Genomic DNA, 16,841 nt, shown 5'->3' on the forward strand with positions numbered 1-16,841 from the left:
ACCAAAAGTTTAAATCAAACACGTAAGCTCAAATTAAGCCTCGTAAGTTCATGAAATTAACTCATTATACTTAGCAACTTAAACATAATAATGCAAGAGCATATCTTGATATCAACAGTCATAATTTGCCCGTCTCAACTACCGAAACCATTCAACTTTTAACTTCCATATATCATAAAGTAAAAATTTATATATAAAATCATATATCCCGAGAACATTCTTAACTTATAGAATACTTGAAATAGTACTTCCTGTATAATTTTACCTTATAATTCATCGGCACGTAGCCTGCTAGGCTCAAGGCCTGAAACAAATACACTGGCACAAAACTTGCTAGGCTCAAGGCTTGATACAATTCACCGGCACGAAGCTTGCTAGGCTTAAAGCCTAATATAATTCATTGGCACAAAGTCTGCTGGACTTAAAGCCTGATACATTATCTCCAATACAACTCAATTTCAATATTAATTTTCATCAACCGTCATTCAATAATTACAAACATCATAGTTATCAGAATAAATTAAATATCAAGGAATTAATAAAACATATTACATGTATACGAAATTACCTGTACAGTGACGGCTAGTATTCGACAATGATTACTTGACTACTTTTTCCTTTCCGCGTTTATCTATCGAGGCACTCGTTTCTTGATCTAATTATTATAACTTAACTCAATTAATTCAATTAAACACCTTTAAACATCTTATTAACATAAAATTCTATAGTTCACTAATTAAGAGCATTTTATGCAATTATCACTAAACTTTTATATTCTATGCAAATTAGTCCTTAATCTTTAACTTCTAAATTTAAACGAATTGGATAAGAATGGCTTGTATCGAATCTTCAATAGTCCCTAAACAGTCCCTAAACAACTAGATATTAGCTAGAAGCCCTTGAAATTTCAAAATTATAGCAATTAAGCCGTTAACTTCAAAACTAACTTACAATTATGTTACAAAACCATCAAGAACCATCTTCAAACTTATAATTTCATTCACAAACAACAAGACATCTAAATTCATTCATGGTAAACTCACAAACTCTTCACAATTCTACAAATTGAAATACGAGTTGCATGAATTAAGCTTCAACGATCATGAAAATACAAAAAATTAACAAAACGAAAGCCAAAATCACTTACATGCAAAAAGGGACATGAACTGACTCTACCAAGCGTATTTCTATGATGGTTGCAGTTGAAAGAGTTTGAAGGAAAAAGATGATCACTAATTATTTTTGTTTATGGTTTTCTTACTAATCTATTTTCTATTTTACCCTTAAGTTTAAACCTTAGAAATTAAACAACCAATGGTCATTATTGTCTTTTAGCTATATAGGTGGTCTAATTATCAACTAAACCCACTAACTCAAAAATTAATTGTCATTTAACCCTTCTAACTAATGACTCTTAACTTTCATAACTTTTACGATTTTGTCCTTTTTACTTAATTAACTAACTAAACGGTAAAATTAACATACCAAATTTTTATATGATCTCATAATAATTCTGTAAATAAATAAATAAATAATAACTACTGACTCACTGGCTAGAATCGAGGTCCTAAAACCACTGTTTCCAACATCACTAAAAACGGGCTGCTACAATTCTCCCTCTAAAGAAATTTTTGTCCCTGAAAATCTTACCAGAAAAGAGGTTCGGGTATTGTAATCTAATAGATTCCTCTATTTCCTATGTAGCTTTTTCAATTCCGTGTCAGTGTCATAACACTTTAACCACCGCTACACATTTATTCCGCAATTTTTTCACTTCCTAGGCTAAAATCTTAATCGGTTATTCGTTATAGGTCAGATCAGGCTATAACCCAATCTCATTCGTAGACAATACATGTGATGGATCAGAATGATAGCGATAAAGCATCGAAACATGAAAAATATTGTGGATTCTATCATGTTTTAGAGGTAATGTCAAACGATATGTCGTAGGTCCAATTCTTTCTAGAATTTCATACGGTCAGATAAATCTGAGACTGAGCTTTCCTCTTCTATCGAAACGCAACACTTTTCTCTAGGGTGAGACTTTCAAAAAGAGTTTTTCACCAATAGAGAACTCAATATCTTTACATTTTAAATCTGTATAAGATTTTTGACGATCAGATGTAGCTTTCAGGTTATTACGAATAATTCTAACTTTATCCTCGATTTCTTGAACCAATTCAACACCTGTTCACTTTTTTTCATTCAGCTCAAACCAATACAACGTGCTTCTACATTTACACTCGTATAAAGCTCCGTACGATGCAATTTTTTTGCTTGATTGATAGTTGTTATTGTAAGAAAATTTAGCCAACGATAAATATTTTTCCCAGCTACCCTCGAACTCAATGATACAACATCTTAACATGTCCTCCAACACTTAAATTACCAGTTCTGACTGGCCATTTGGGTGAAAAGCTATACCAAAATTTAATTTAGTACTTAGAGCCTCTTGTAATTTACCCAAAAGCCAGGAAGTAAACCTCGAATAACAATCGAAGATTATTGATAATGGAACACCACGCAATCTAACTATTTCTGAAACATACATCTCTGCTAATTTTTCAAGTGAATAATCTGTATGTTAAGTATAAAATGTGTGGATATCGTCAATCGATCAACTATAACCTAGATCGTATCTTTCTTTCTCAGAATTAACAGTAACCTGGATACAAAATCCATAGTAATATGTTCCCATTTCCACTCAGGAACCATAATAGGCTGCAACAACTTGAATGGAACCTGATGCTCGACCTTGACCCGTTACACACTAGACATTTGGATGCAAACTCAAAAATTTCATGTTTCATTCCCGGCCACCAATACATTTGTTTCAAATCACAATACATTTTCATGCTTCCCGGGTGTATCGAATAAACACTACCATGAGCTTCCTTTAAAAGATTCTATTTCAACTGCAAATTATCAGGTACACACAATCTATTACGGAAGTATAAATTGTTATCCTCACCACCATTTTCCATTTAACCATCAAATTCTGATCATCCAATTGCACCTCCCATATTTTCTGTAAAAACAAAGGTTTAGTTATCAATTCGGCTAAAATAAAACCATCACACATCAATTGAAGCTGAGCATTCACCAATCGAAGAGTAAAAAGAGATTTGTGACTCAAAGCATGGGCAATAACTTTTACTTTACCTGGATGATAATTTATTACAAGATCATAGTCTTTTAATAACTCTAGCCACCTTCATTGTTGCAGATTCAACTCTTTTAGTGTCATTAAACACTTTAGACTTTTGTGATCAGTATACACGTGACACTTCTCACTGTATAGGTAATGACGCCAAATTTTTAATGCAAAAAAAAAACTATAGCCAACTCAAGATCATATGTTGGGTAATTCTTTTCATGAGTTTTAAGCCGTCGAGAAGCGTGTGCAATAACTTTTCCTTCTTGTATCAAAACATATCTCAAACTGTTTAAAAAAGCATCATTGTAAACAAAAAATTCTTTCCCAAATTCAAGTTGTGTCAACACTGGTGTCTCTGTCAACATACTCTTCAGCTGATCTAAACTCTGCTGACACTTTTTAGACCATACAAAGCAAACATATTTCTATAACAGTTTTGTCAGAGGTAAAGCTATTATCAATTTTTTTTAACAAACCATTGATAATATCTGGCTAATCCTAGAAAACTACATATCTTAGAAACATTTCGCGAGGGTTTCCAGTTCAAAATAGTAGAAATATTGCTCGGATCAATTCATATTCCTTTCGCTGAAATCTCATGGCCGAGAAATCTAACTTTTTTTGCCAAAATTTGCTTTTGCTAAACTTTGCATACTATTGCTTTTCATGCAGGGTCTGTAATACGATATTCAAGTGTTGAGCATGTTCAACTTCATTTCTAGAATAAATCAGAATGTCATCAATAGAAATAACCACGAACATGTCAAGATATGGATGAAAAACCCGATTCATCAGATCCATAAATGCTATTGGGGCATTCGTCAATCCAAATCGCATAACCAAAAACTCGTAGTGTTGATAACGAGTTCTGAACATTTTTTTCGACATGTCAACGTCTTTTACTCGCAATTGATAATAACCAGATCTGATATCAATTTTTGAAAACACCAAGACTCTTTTCAGCTGATCAAATAAATCATCAATACGAGAACAAATATTTATTCTTTTTCTTGACTTTTTTTAATTGCTGATAATCTATACACAACCTCATCGACTCGTCTTTCTTTTTCATAAAAAAAGGTGCACCCTAAGGTGATATACTCGGCCGTACAAAAACCTAATCAACTAACTCTTGAAACTAAAATTTTAATTATGTAAGTTCGGTTGGAGCCATTTGATACAAAGCAATCAAAATTGGAGCAGTCCTTGACACTAACTCAATAGCAAATTCAACTTCTCGCTCTGGTGGTAAACCCGGTAACTCCTCGGGAAAAACATTTTGGAAACTCCCATACTGTTGGCACCTGATCCACTTTCTTTTCTGCCACTTTGGATCTGTGCCTTTACTACCGAAATCATACTCGAAACACAGTCAGATTTATTAGGTCTAATAGAAATCACGTCTCCATTCGAACATCTCAAATCAACTATTTTCCGTCGACAATTCACCGCAACATCATGTATTTTCAACTAGTCCATTCCTAGAATAATGTCAAATTCATTGAAAGGTAATAAGTTTATATCGGCAGGAAAGTTATAGCCTTGAATTTTCAGTAGACACTGCTTGCATACCAAGTCAACTATAACACTATAACCAAAAGGGTTTATTACTTTAACAACACAACCAGTACAATTGAAATGTAAATTATTTTCCGTCATTAATGTAATGCATATATATAAATATGTTGACCAAGTGTCAATTAATTCATACACACTAACATTAAAGATAGAAAAGGTACCAAAAATAACGTTAGGAGCTGAGGCTTTTGCTCGCGCACGGACGACATAGGTCCTAGAAGAAGCTCTAGCTTCAGATGTAACCGGCGTGTCTCTAGCTCTGCTCTTGTTAGCTCTAGCCGAACTACTATTTCTAGGACGTCTACCTAGAGTAAGAGTAACAACAGGTTTTGCGTTTTGATCTTTATTAGGCTCAGTTAGCTCCAGAAAATCCTTCTTAAAATGGTCAGGAGATCCAAAAATGAAACATGTCTCATCATTCAATCTGCATGCTCCAAAATGATATCGACCACATGTAACACCCATAACCCATATCCGTCGCTGGAGTAGGGTTACACGTCATTACCTGACATAATACAACTCAAATAGACATTTATTACATTGCATACTATGTAACTCATCCACATTAAGAATACTTATTTCAGCCAGAAAATTTTGAAACTTAATACATATACACATTTTAAAACTAAATGAACCATATTACTCAACTTAGGTACCACTCACATATGTGGCATGATTATTAATTAATATAAAGAAACATGTCTTGTACAAAAATGCAAATTTAAACAACTACACAACAATAGTCATACATTTTCATAAACATCATTTAAATAAATATCATTTAAGACTAAACATACCTCTTTTCTAGTCACTCGACCATGCGCATATTGAACCGATTAAAACATAAGTATCATAGCAACATTTGATAAACCGTAATTTATACATATTTTTACCCCACGCTTAACGCATTTTATGGATGAATTTTCCTTAGTGAATTCGATGCTCCTAATGCCTTAATTTCATATTTTACACTTAGGTGAGCATAGAAGAGCAAAAGGAACGAGAAACGGGCCAAAAACGGAGAGAATAACCCAACGTACGAAATCAACACGGCCTGGACTTCCTCACACAGGCAGACCACACGGCTGTGTCAATTTGGCAGAATCGAAGCACGACTCACACGGGTATAACACACACCCGTGCAATTTTAACAGGCTCAAACACGGCCTGAAGTAATCGCACACGGGCGTGTCACACGGGCGTGTCCCTGCGGAGCCCAAGTTGAGTCCAATTCGAAAAAGTTCAATTTTGAGGGTTCTTAGGCATTCCAAAAGCCTATAAATACACCCTATAGGAGGAAGAAAGGGGCACACAGGGAGGAAGGAAGGAATTACTCGAAGGAAGCCGATTGATCCATCTCAAAAGCTAGCTTCATCATCAAAATTGAAGATCTCCCTTCAATTTCCCTTCAGGAGTTTTGGATTTTCCTTATGTTTTGTACTCATTATTCTTTTGAGATGTTTTCCTTTTTAGTTATGAACTAAATCCCCTAAATACCTAAGGGGGATGAAACCTAAGACGAATCTTGTTATTAATTTCTGAATTGTATGATAAATATTTAACTTGTTCTTAATTATGTGTTCTTAATTCTTGTTTTGATATCCCAGGATACTGATTCAAGATAAGCTCTTATTCAGAGGAGGAATAGACCCTGTCTAAGAGTACATTTGTCATAATTAAGCGGAGTTGATTGCGCGCCTAGAGATAGGGTGACAAGATTTTTCTAAATTAGGGTGAAACCTAATAAGGGGATCCATAGATCGAGTTAATGCAACCCTAGGGTGTTAATTAGAGAAAAGTCTCAATTATTCAATCTAGGGATTAGACGTTATTAGTCTTGAATAGGGATAATAACATAACTTAGGGATCTCTACGGAACAAATTAAATGAATAAATCGTCCGATTCGGAGTCAGAATAACAAGTGAAGTTTAGGTGGATTTTTCCTTAGGTATTGTCTTAATTTAATCATTTTCGAAAAGTAATCCTCCAATTCTACTTTCTGTGAATTCTTAGATTAGTTAATTAGTTAGTTAAAACAAAACCACCTTATTCTTAGGCCAGATAATAAAAAGACAGTCATTACTAGTACTTTTAGTTCCTTTGGGTTCGACAATCCGGTCTTTCTAAAACTATACTGCTGTTCGATAGGTACACTTGCCTACATCGCGATAATAGTTAGTTTCAAAAAGGAGTAATTATAAATATTTAAACCTTACCTGTCATGAAAATCGTGATCAAGTTTTTGGCACCATTGCTGGGGAACTAAGATATTAGGAACACTCAATTTTTATTACTTTAGCCATTTACTTTCCTTACAATTTAATTTAATTTAATTTTTTTATTATTTATTAATTTACTTTTTCTTTCTCTTGACAGGTTTTTATAGTTTATGACTAGAAGAAACCTGTCAGGACCACTACTCTTTGACGAAGAAATTGATCGCACAGTTCGCAGAAACCAACGAGAAATAAGGCGAAGCTTAAAATACACATAGAGCGAGCAAGAGGACGATACTCAAACCCGAACCGAAGAGATGGCTGGAAACCAAGACAATCAGCTACCTCCCACAATTGCGGTTAATCAAAATCCTGCTCCATGCACTATGTATGATCATGCTAAACCTTCTTTAACAGGAACTGAATCGAGAATAGTTAGACCTGCTATAGCTGCAAATACTTTTGAACTGAAACCTAACACTATTCAAATGATACAGCAATTTGTTCAGTTTAACGGTTTGCAAGATGAGGATCCCAACGCTCACTTGGCAAACTTCCTAAAATTCTGTGATACATTTAAAATTAATAGCGTTTCTGACGATGCCATTCTTCTTTGGTTATTCCCTTTTTCATTGAGAAACTAAGCTAAACAGTGGTTGAACTTGTTACCACGAGGGTCAATTACTACTTGGGAACAAATGACCGAAAAATTTTTACTAAAATATTTTCCGTTGGCTAAAATGGCTAAATTACGTAATGATATCTCTTTTTTTGTGCAGATGGATTTAGAAACACTCTACGATACATGGGAGAGATATAAGGACCTTTTGAGAAGGTGTCCCCACCATAGATTACAACTTTGGCTACAGGTTTAAACGTTTCATAATGGCCTGAATCCTTCGACTCGGCAAATGGTTGACGTAGCTACTGGGGGAACCACCAACAACAAAACACCTAAAGAGGCTTACGAATTTATTGAAGAGATGTCACTGAATAACTATTAGTGGCAAGTCATGAGGACTAAGCCAACTAAAACAACATGCGTTTATAACGTCGATTCGGTTACTATGCTATCAAACCAGTTAGAACTTCTAAATAAAAAGATTGATGGTTTACTTGGTTCTACTCAGGTATATCCGGTAATGAGGTGTGAGACGAATGGAAGAGGAGCATGCATAGAGTATCAACCTTTCAACCTTAGCATCGAGGAGGAACAAGTCCAATATATGGGTAACAATAACTCTAGATCCCAAAATAACCCATATAGTAACACTTACAATGCAGGTTGGAGGAACCACCCAAATTTCTCATGGGGAGGTCATGGGAATCATAGGCCACAACATCCTACAGGTTTTCAACAACTACCCTACCAACAAGAGAAGAAGCCGAACCTTGAAGAGATGTTCTCAAAGTTTATATCGGTGTCAGAAACTCGTTTCCAGAATACCGAGACAGCACTTAAAAATCAACAAGCATCGATCCAAGGTCTCGAAACTCAGGTAGGCCAGCTGTCCAAACTAATTTTCGAACGACCACAAGGTAGCTTGCCAAGTAATACTGAACCCAATCCAAAGGAACAACTCAACGCAATTAATGTTCAAGGTGAAGAGGATTCGTTGAGCCTGAGCCAGAACCGAGGCAAGAAACTGTGGTGAGCAAAGGTCAAGGTGAGGTAGGTCATAATAAAAAAAATCAGTGAATGTCGAATATAAACCTCGTGCGCCACACTCCAACGCGACAAGGAAAGATGCTCAGATGAAAAATTTGGTAAATTCCTTAAACTCTTGAAAAAATTACACATTAACTTACCATTTATTGAAGCTCTATCATAGATGCCAAACACAATGAAATTTTTAAAGGAGCTTTTAGCAAATAAGCGAAAGTTGGACGAGGCGTCGCATGTGGAGCTAAACGCAGTTTGCTCTGCTATTCTAAAAAATAAGCTACGCAACAAATTAAAAGATCTAGGGAGCCTTACAATTCCTTGCTTAATTGGTAGTTTAGTTATTAATAATGCATTAGCTGATTTAGGGGCTAGTATTAACGTCATGCCTTACAAAATGTTCAAAAATTAGATCTCGGGAAACCCAAAAAAACTAGGATGAGCATTCAATTAGCAGATAAAGCTATAAGATTTCCTAAGGGTATTATTGATGATGTGCTAGTTAAAATCGATAAATTTATATTTCCCGTTGACTGCATTGTTCTAGACATAGAGGGGGATAGAAACACTCCTTTGATCTTAGGAAGACCCTTTTTAGCAACTGCTAAAATGATTATCGATGTTGGCACAGGTGAGCTCACACTTCGTGTGGGAGACGAAACAATCACCCTTTAAGCTCGCAATTCTAGCAACACATCGAAAATTGAAGGTGATTGTTTAGACCAATCTACTAAAACTGACAATATGGTACAACCTATTTTGCAGGAAATGAGTTTGAAGGAAGTACATGAACCATTCTCAAGCAATAGTAGAGGACCTATTCATAAAGAACGAAGGCTACAAATTGAGGAGCTAGATGAATGGTGGACGCATAAACCGAGAACACCTGGTAAACCGACACTATGCCAGAACAAGCTCAATACCTTTCCAAATTAACTTATGGTTGGAGATAAAGTTTTATTAGATGTCGTAGATCCTCACTTGTCACTACCAAACCGAATGAAGACGTCCCTCTTAAGGTACTTAGCATTTTCCCATTCGGTACAGTCAAGGTAATTCATTCCAAATTTGGCACTTTTAAGGTAAACAACACTCTTCTAAAACCTTATTTTGATAAGATGGATAGCAGGAATGAGGAGTATAAACTCCTCGGACCACTATGACCATTTAATGGAGAGGTAAGTCGAGCTTAGACTATAAATAAGCGCTTCTCGGGAGGCAACCCGAGCACTAACTGTATTAGCTTCTTTAAATTTTAGTGTTCAACACCTAACTTACTAACGGAGCTCTTGAATACAGGTTTTCCACAGAGACAATGCCAAGCACATGGTCATGTTTAGGATTGTGTGAAAACAGGGCAAAGATTTTCCCCAAACACGGGCTACGATAAGTGGCTACGAGCATGCAACCTGGCCATGGACAAATCTGCCAAATGAACACGGGCGTGCGAGAACTACACGACCATGGGAGAAGCGAACCACATCACACACGGTCGTGTAACATGATCATGTAGACACACGGCCTATACCCACGGGCGTGCCTGAAGGCCGTGTGACTATATCTCACTTCGCGATAAACACGGGATGGACATGATCCATACGGGCGTGTGAACCGGCCGTGCCACTCGAAAAATTAGATCATCTATCTTATTTTATTTTATTTTATTTTTCTTTTATTAATTTTTGGAGATTCTTTTGTTTTTAAACACGGCTTATTTTTAATATTACTATCAAATTATTCCCCCAATTCTCCTTTTGTCCTTTAGAATCATGTTTGTCCTCCAGCTTTATTTTCAGCAACTCGCTCTCGCTAATCCTGGAATTCAATCTATTTTTAACTCAAGAAGTTCCACTTCTCTCCCTAACTTATTTTTATATTCTTTTCTATATATCTATATTTGTACATTGAGGACAACGTACATCTTAAGTGTGGGGGGTATTCATTTCATTATCAGAAAATCCTTGAATGACTGCCTTGTTCTCTTGAAAAAATATCATATCATGCTTAGGATAAATTTATTGATTTATGATTTTGATTGATATATCTTGAATTAAAACATAGGCATTTATGCATTGATTGTTTAAACTTTAAGACGTAAGAGAATCAAGCATGATAAGTTGATTTTAAGAATTTAAAATTTTAGGTTGTTTCCCCAAGTCTAGGTATTATCTTGAATTGGAATTCACAAGTTTAAACATCAAAAAGCCATAATTTTTGTGAGATTTTTGAGCCTTTTGAACATTTATTAATTCTTTCATGCTCACTTTTATTATTGCTTTAAGTGCGTCAGTATTGAACTGTTATTCTAGAACTTGCCTGATTATGCATGTCAAGACCACACTATTTGATTTGATATGTCAAGATAATAGAGGCACTTAGGATTAACCCACTTATGCCATGAAAGCCTACCTCCACATTGACCCTTAGTGAACCCCCTTGAGCCTAACAACCCAGTTCTTGTATTACCCTTAACATTAACCCTTAACCCATTATTGTTGAAATCCCCTTAATTAAATTGATCCCTATTTTTGTCAAGATCTGAGTTAGAATAGTTGCTTAGCTATATTTTATTCTATTTTGTATTTATTTAACTTGTTCTTAAAAAAAAACATGTATACATATTAGTAGTAGTGATCTTTTGAGCTAAAAAAGTTAAATTCCATATTCTGAGAAGAAGCTCTATTGTACGCAATTAATGACTAGTCATTTTTCTAGTTAGGCAAATTTTCAATTCGATCTCGATTCTAACCTTTTTCTTTCAGCTTGTGTAACGCCCCGTACCCGAGACCGTTGCCGGAGTCGAACACGAGGTGTTAATGGACTTAATTCATTACTTAAACAGCTCATACAATTTATTTTAAAATTTCCAGACAAGCTGGCTAACTGCATCACAATCGCTTTAAAAATTATATCTCGAGTTTCGAAACTCGAAATCAAATTCCGTAAATTTTTCCTAAAACTAGGGTCATATATCTATCTACTAATTTTTTTCTAGAATTTTTGATTGGGTCAATTGGTACAGTTTATTAGTTAAAGACTCCCCAATTTCAGGGTTCAACTACTCTGACCTCTGTGTATTACGAATCAGATATATTCTTGTACAGAGCTTCAATGACTATTCTGTTTGTCTCTAATAAAACTAGACTCAATAATGAATCTGTACATATAAAGCATGACTTCTAATTATCTTTTTAAAATTTATGGTGAATTTCCAAAGTCAGAATAGGGGATCCAGAAATTGCTCTGGCCCTATTTCACAAAAATTTAAACATCTCATAAAATATAGATCATATACCTGTTTCTCTTCCTCCATACGAAAATAGACTCATCAAGCTTCGATTCTATAACTTATTCATTATTTAATTCCATTTATAATATTTTTAGTGATTTTTCAAATTCATATCACTACTGCTGTCTGAATCTATTTTATGGTAAATTTTACCTATTTCATGGTTTCCATGGATTAGCTAGTAATTTGACATACATAACACCAAATATGATCATGATTAGCCATTCCAATGGCTACTCATTACCAAGCATTTCCATACCACTCAATAACCATATTATAAGACCATATATAAAAAATGATTATAATGTTATACATGCCATACTCAAAATATACAAGCCATTATGCCAAGATGGTATACGGATAGTGTGAGCGAGCCTCCGACCGCTCCCAATTTTCGAGATGGCTTGTAAAAACTACAAGGAATGAAAAGAAGGGAGTAAGCATAAATGCTTAATAAGTTCACATGCAAATAGAAAGTAACATAACGATATAAGCAAACATAAAACATCATTTGCATAATCATCACCAAGACATTCATATCACATTTTCATTTATCATTTTACCATATTGTTGTTATATCGATTTTTCAACCCGAGGGTTAAGTACATACCTGTTCAAAGTACCCATTTCACAAGACTTAACAATACGTCCCTTTCATCTTGAGTATTCCTCAATTTCAGTAGAACTTTTCCCGTTGAACACATCGGAATATAATTCGGATACATGGAAAGTTTGCACATATGTGCCACATATGTAGCCAAGCTACCATGTAACCCGCCCATAAGCGAACTCGGACTCAACTCAATGAGCTCGGGCGTTCGCATCCATAAGTGAACTCGGACTCAACTCAACGAGCTCAGATGCCTAGTTACATCTCTCGAACTCGAACTCAACTCAACGAGTTCGGACATTCGCATCCATAAGTGAACTCGGACTCAACTCAACGAGTTCGGATGCTCAACCATCGTAGTGACATGTCACTTGTATCCTAATCTATTCCTAAGGTTCAAACGGGCTCTTTTCCTCGATCTCACATTGCCGTCTTCCATGGAATATCGGAATCGATACTCGGTAGCAATTCATATTTATCAAGTAGTAAACATAATTTGCATATTACTCAACATTAACCACAAAGCATAATATTTCACGATAAAAAAAATCAGCATATCATATAATTAACATCAATAACTTAAAAATAACAATTATGCTACATTATTTACACATGAACTTACCTCGTATGCGAAAATGGCTTCTTTTACCATTTCGTCCACAACTTGGTATTTTCCCCATTTTAGCCCGAATTTCAGTTTTCCTTGCTCTATCATTTAAAATATAGTCTAATTAGGACTCACATTATTCAAATTGACACAAAATCCCCAAAGCTCGTAAATTAAACTTCATCCTATTTTCTTATGTTTTATGACATGCTGATCATTTTTCCCTTCTATGGCAACATCAAATTCTCACTCTAACATGTACTTATGACTATTAGGTATTTTTACCGATTAAGCCCTTTGCTCGTTTTCACTTAAAACCGAGTAGCACAAGTTGTCTAACATAATTTAAAACCTCATATTCTATCATAAAACACCAAAATACACAAATTTCACCTATGGGTATTTTTCCAAATATAAACCCTAGGTTAAATTATTGCTAGCATAAGCTAAATCGAGCTACCAGGACTCCAAAAACGTAAAAATCATTAAAAACGAGGCTAGAACGGACTTACAATCGAGCTTGGAAGCTTGAAAAACCCTAGCCATGGTTTCTCCTTGCTATATTCGGCCATGGGTTGAAGATGAGCAAAATTGGCTTTTAATTTTGTATTTTAATTCATTTTACCCCTAAATGACCAAAATGCCCTTCTACTAAACTTTCGAAAAATTCCATCCATGTCCAATTTTTGTCCATAGACTTAGAAATTGGTAAAATTGCTATTTAAGACCTCCTAATTAATATTTCAAAACAATTTCATACTAGAAACTTCTAGAATGCAAGTTTTGCAAATTATTCGATTTAGTCCCTAATTTCAATTTAAGCACTTTATGCAAAAAATTTCTTCACGAAATTTTCACACAATCATGCAATCATATCATAGACCTTAAAATAATCATAAAATAATTATTTCTATCTCAGATTTTGTGGTCAAGAAACCACTATTCCGACTCGGCCCAAAATCAGGATATTACAACTCTCACCCCTTCAGGGATTTTCGTCCCCGAAAATCTTACCAGAAAAGTGGTATTCACTTTTAATCTCATATTCGGTGCCAAAGAACTTGCACTTAGACTGTACCTCCAATACATCTCTTCAATTTCTCATTTGATCTAAAAGCTTACAGTCTCAACTCTCAACTGTTCTTAAATTTTCAACCCTTCTAGTTTCCCATGATATCATGACATAAAACCCGGATCTCAACTTGATTTAATGGAGACCGGAATTCCAAGAAATCCAACAATAAAAGAGACCTAAAATTCCATGAACCTGATGAGTAGGAATTCATTCAATACAGATATGATTTATAGATCTCGCCAAACATTTAACAATAGGATACATCACATTTTCCTCTTTTCGCCATAGAAATAATTCTGATATGGCCTCAAGAATAATCCTTCTCATTTCCATCCCAATATCAACACTGACAAGGATAATTTTGATAATCCCAATGCTCGGCTTTAACCCCTTTAACAACTCTGATTTTATGTAACATCGGATGCTCTAAACTATCACATTACCTCACTGTCTTGAAACACATCACAATTCATACAACAATACATTACTGAAAGTCAAGAAGTCTTTGCTCAATGTAGACTAGTCTAGTTCAGACGCTTCGGTTACCAATATTCTCATCTATCCAAACTCTGTCAACATGTAATGAACTTTTCAGCTTTCACAAGATGGAAACCTTATCATTCGTAGTGACTTAAACTAATATCCAACTCTTTCTAATAAATATACACTTCTCGTTCAAACTATTTACTCTTTTACCCATTCAAAATGAAATTCTATTATCAGACTTGGGAAAAATAATCCTGACATAATTGTCACATGAAATCTTTCAAATAAATAATTTACCATACCGACTGAAACTCGCGCTTTATCACCTATGCCTTTACTGATGTCAAATCCTTACACAGAAATTAGAAAAAATCCCAATACTAAAATTACCACATTACCAAGATCAAATTAGAAGTATAGTCATATTTGACATGATTATCACGAGCTGAAGAACCCACTTCGAACATGAGTCGTAATTGACAAATTATGGAACAAAGATAACAAGAAAACCGAATAAAGAAATCCAAGATAGAGAAACCCGGAATAAAGAAATCCAGAATAAAGAGATCCAGGATAAAGAAACCCAAGAATGATACTAAGTCGAAGAATCGAAAACCAAACTCATAGAGAAAATACGGAATACCCCGATAATTCTCCAAAGAAAGAAAGTCCAGAAGAAAACGTCATTTAATCCCACTGAAATCAAATATAACAAGATCAATATATCTTCCCATACATATATATCAGATGAAGCATCAAGTAGAAGAAACAGAATCATAATATCATACGCATTCTCTCATCAATTCTTATCAGACGAAATGAAATAGAATACCCGATGAAATAGAGCAATATAAATTATAAACTAGTCAGACTACCAATGCTTTCATCCAACACCAGAATTAGAAGACATTCCCATATAACAAGAATTTCTTCAGAAGATCAATAGCCATAGAAATATTTCTGAGAACGGGTAAACACATAGAACATCTCAAAAGAGACTGCTAAATCTGTCCAGTCATAACTGTCACACTCAGATAGTTCACATTTCAATTATCATTTCCCCAACTAGTTCTGCCGTCACAAATTTCATATTAAACCATTCACTAAAGAAGGCCAGTTCTGAATAAATTTCGATTTACACTTTTCTCAACCTTGCACCTGAGTAATTCGGTTTACCAAGGAGAATTCCTTTTCTAACTGGGACAGTGCATAACTCCAATAATTTTTACGTCAATCCGATACTTTACTGGCTCTGACTTTACTTATCAGCTCATTTTCAATCTCTAATCATACTTATAATTATTCTATCACTGTACTCTTTGGGTTCTCAACCGGAAACTTATTCAATACAAATATCATGAAATTCCATTATAAGTACCACTTCGGTAAGGGGGAGGGGTTGTAGGACCTCTGACTCAACTTTCTTATACATACACATATGACACAACTTCCATCATCATAGTAACATCATCAAAATCATGTCATTCATTCATGTTGGCTTACGCCAATTTTCCTATTGTCCCATTTAGACAATATACTTATGCATACATTCTATGTTTTCTAGACAGCTTTACTTATCCATTCATTTAATTAAATTAATTCATGCTCATGACATTATATAAGGCCAAACAAACATAGATATTTGCATCACAATCACAACTTTCATTTCGTGCATCATCATGTACATATCATTACAATCATATAATTCAATCCAACCATTTAATTAACATAGATAAGTTCATTTCATTATAATCCTTTATCTCATAAAAATTATATATCATTAACATTTATCAACATTCGACGTCCAAATCAAGACAAGGACATTTTCACTCGTATCATAATATTATGACCTTTATTCATACCTCTACTACTTTTTATTTATTCCGTTCATCTTATCAAGTAAGCCACATACACTACATCATATGAGCATTAAGCAAATATGAATATTTATCACATATGTATCATAAACCTTTATTCATACTTTTCTGAACCGAGACTTATCATAATCATAATTTTACTCAAATACCTTCACTTAACATTGAACATGGTCGGCGCAGCTCGGTTGGAGAGTACCCTGTCTAAATAAGACGGTACTCATACGCGTCGGAAGACATCACACTATCACAGATCAGTGGCATGTATAGCTAAACTTTTACACA

At 34.7% G+C, this 16,841-nt stretch overlaps 1 non-coding gene across 1 annotated transcript; it reads right to left on the reverse strand.

Annotated features, from left to right (window-relative positions):
- Nucleotides 1-7,698: 7,698 nt before the first annotated feature.
- LOC121210685 (small nucleolar RNA R71) lies at nucleotides 7,699-7,805 on the reverse strand. The gene has a single exon (XR_005905799.1). It is a non-coding gene; the product is annotated as a small nucleolar RNA R71 (small nucleolar RNA).
- Nucleotides 7,806-16,841: the final 9,036 nt, after the last annotated feature.

This window comes from Gossypium hirsutum, chromosome A11 (assembly GCF_007990345.1).
Source record: "Gossypium hirsutum isolate 1008001.06 chromosome A11, Gossypium_hirsutum_v2.1, whole genome shotgun sequence".
Taxonomy (NCBI): Eukaryota; Viridiplantae; Streptophyta; class Magnoliopsida; order Malvales; family Malvaceae; genus Gossypium; species Gossypium hirsutum.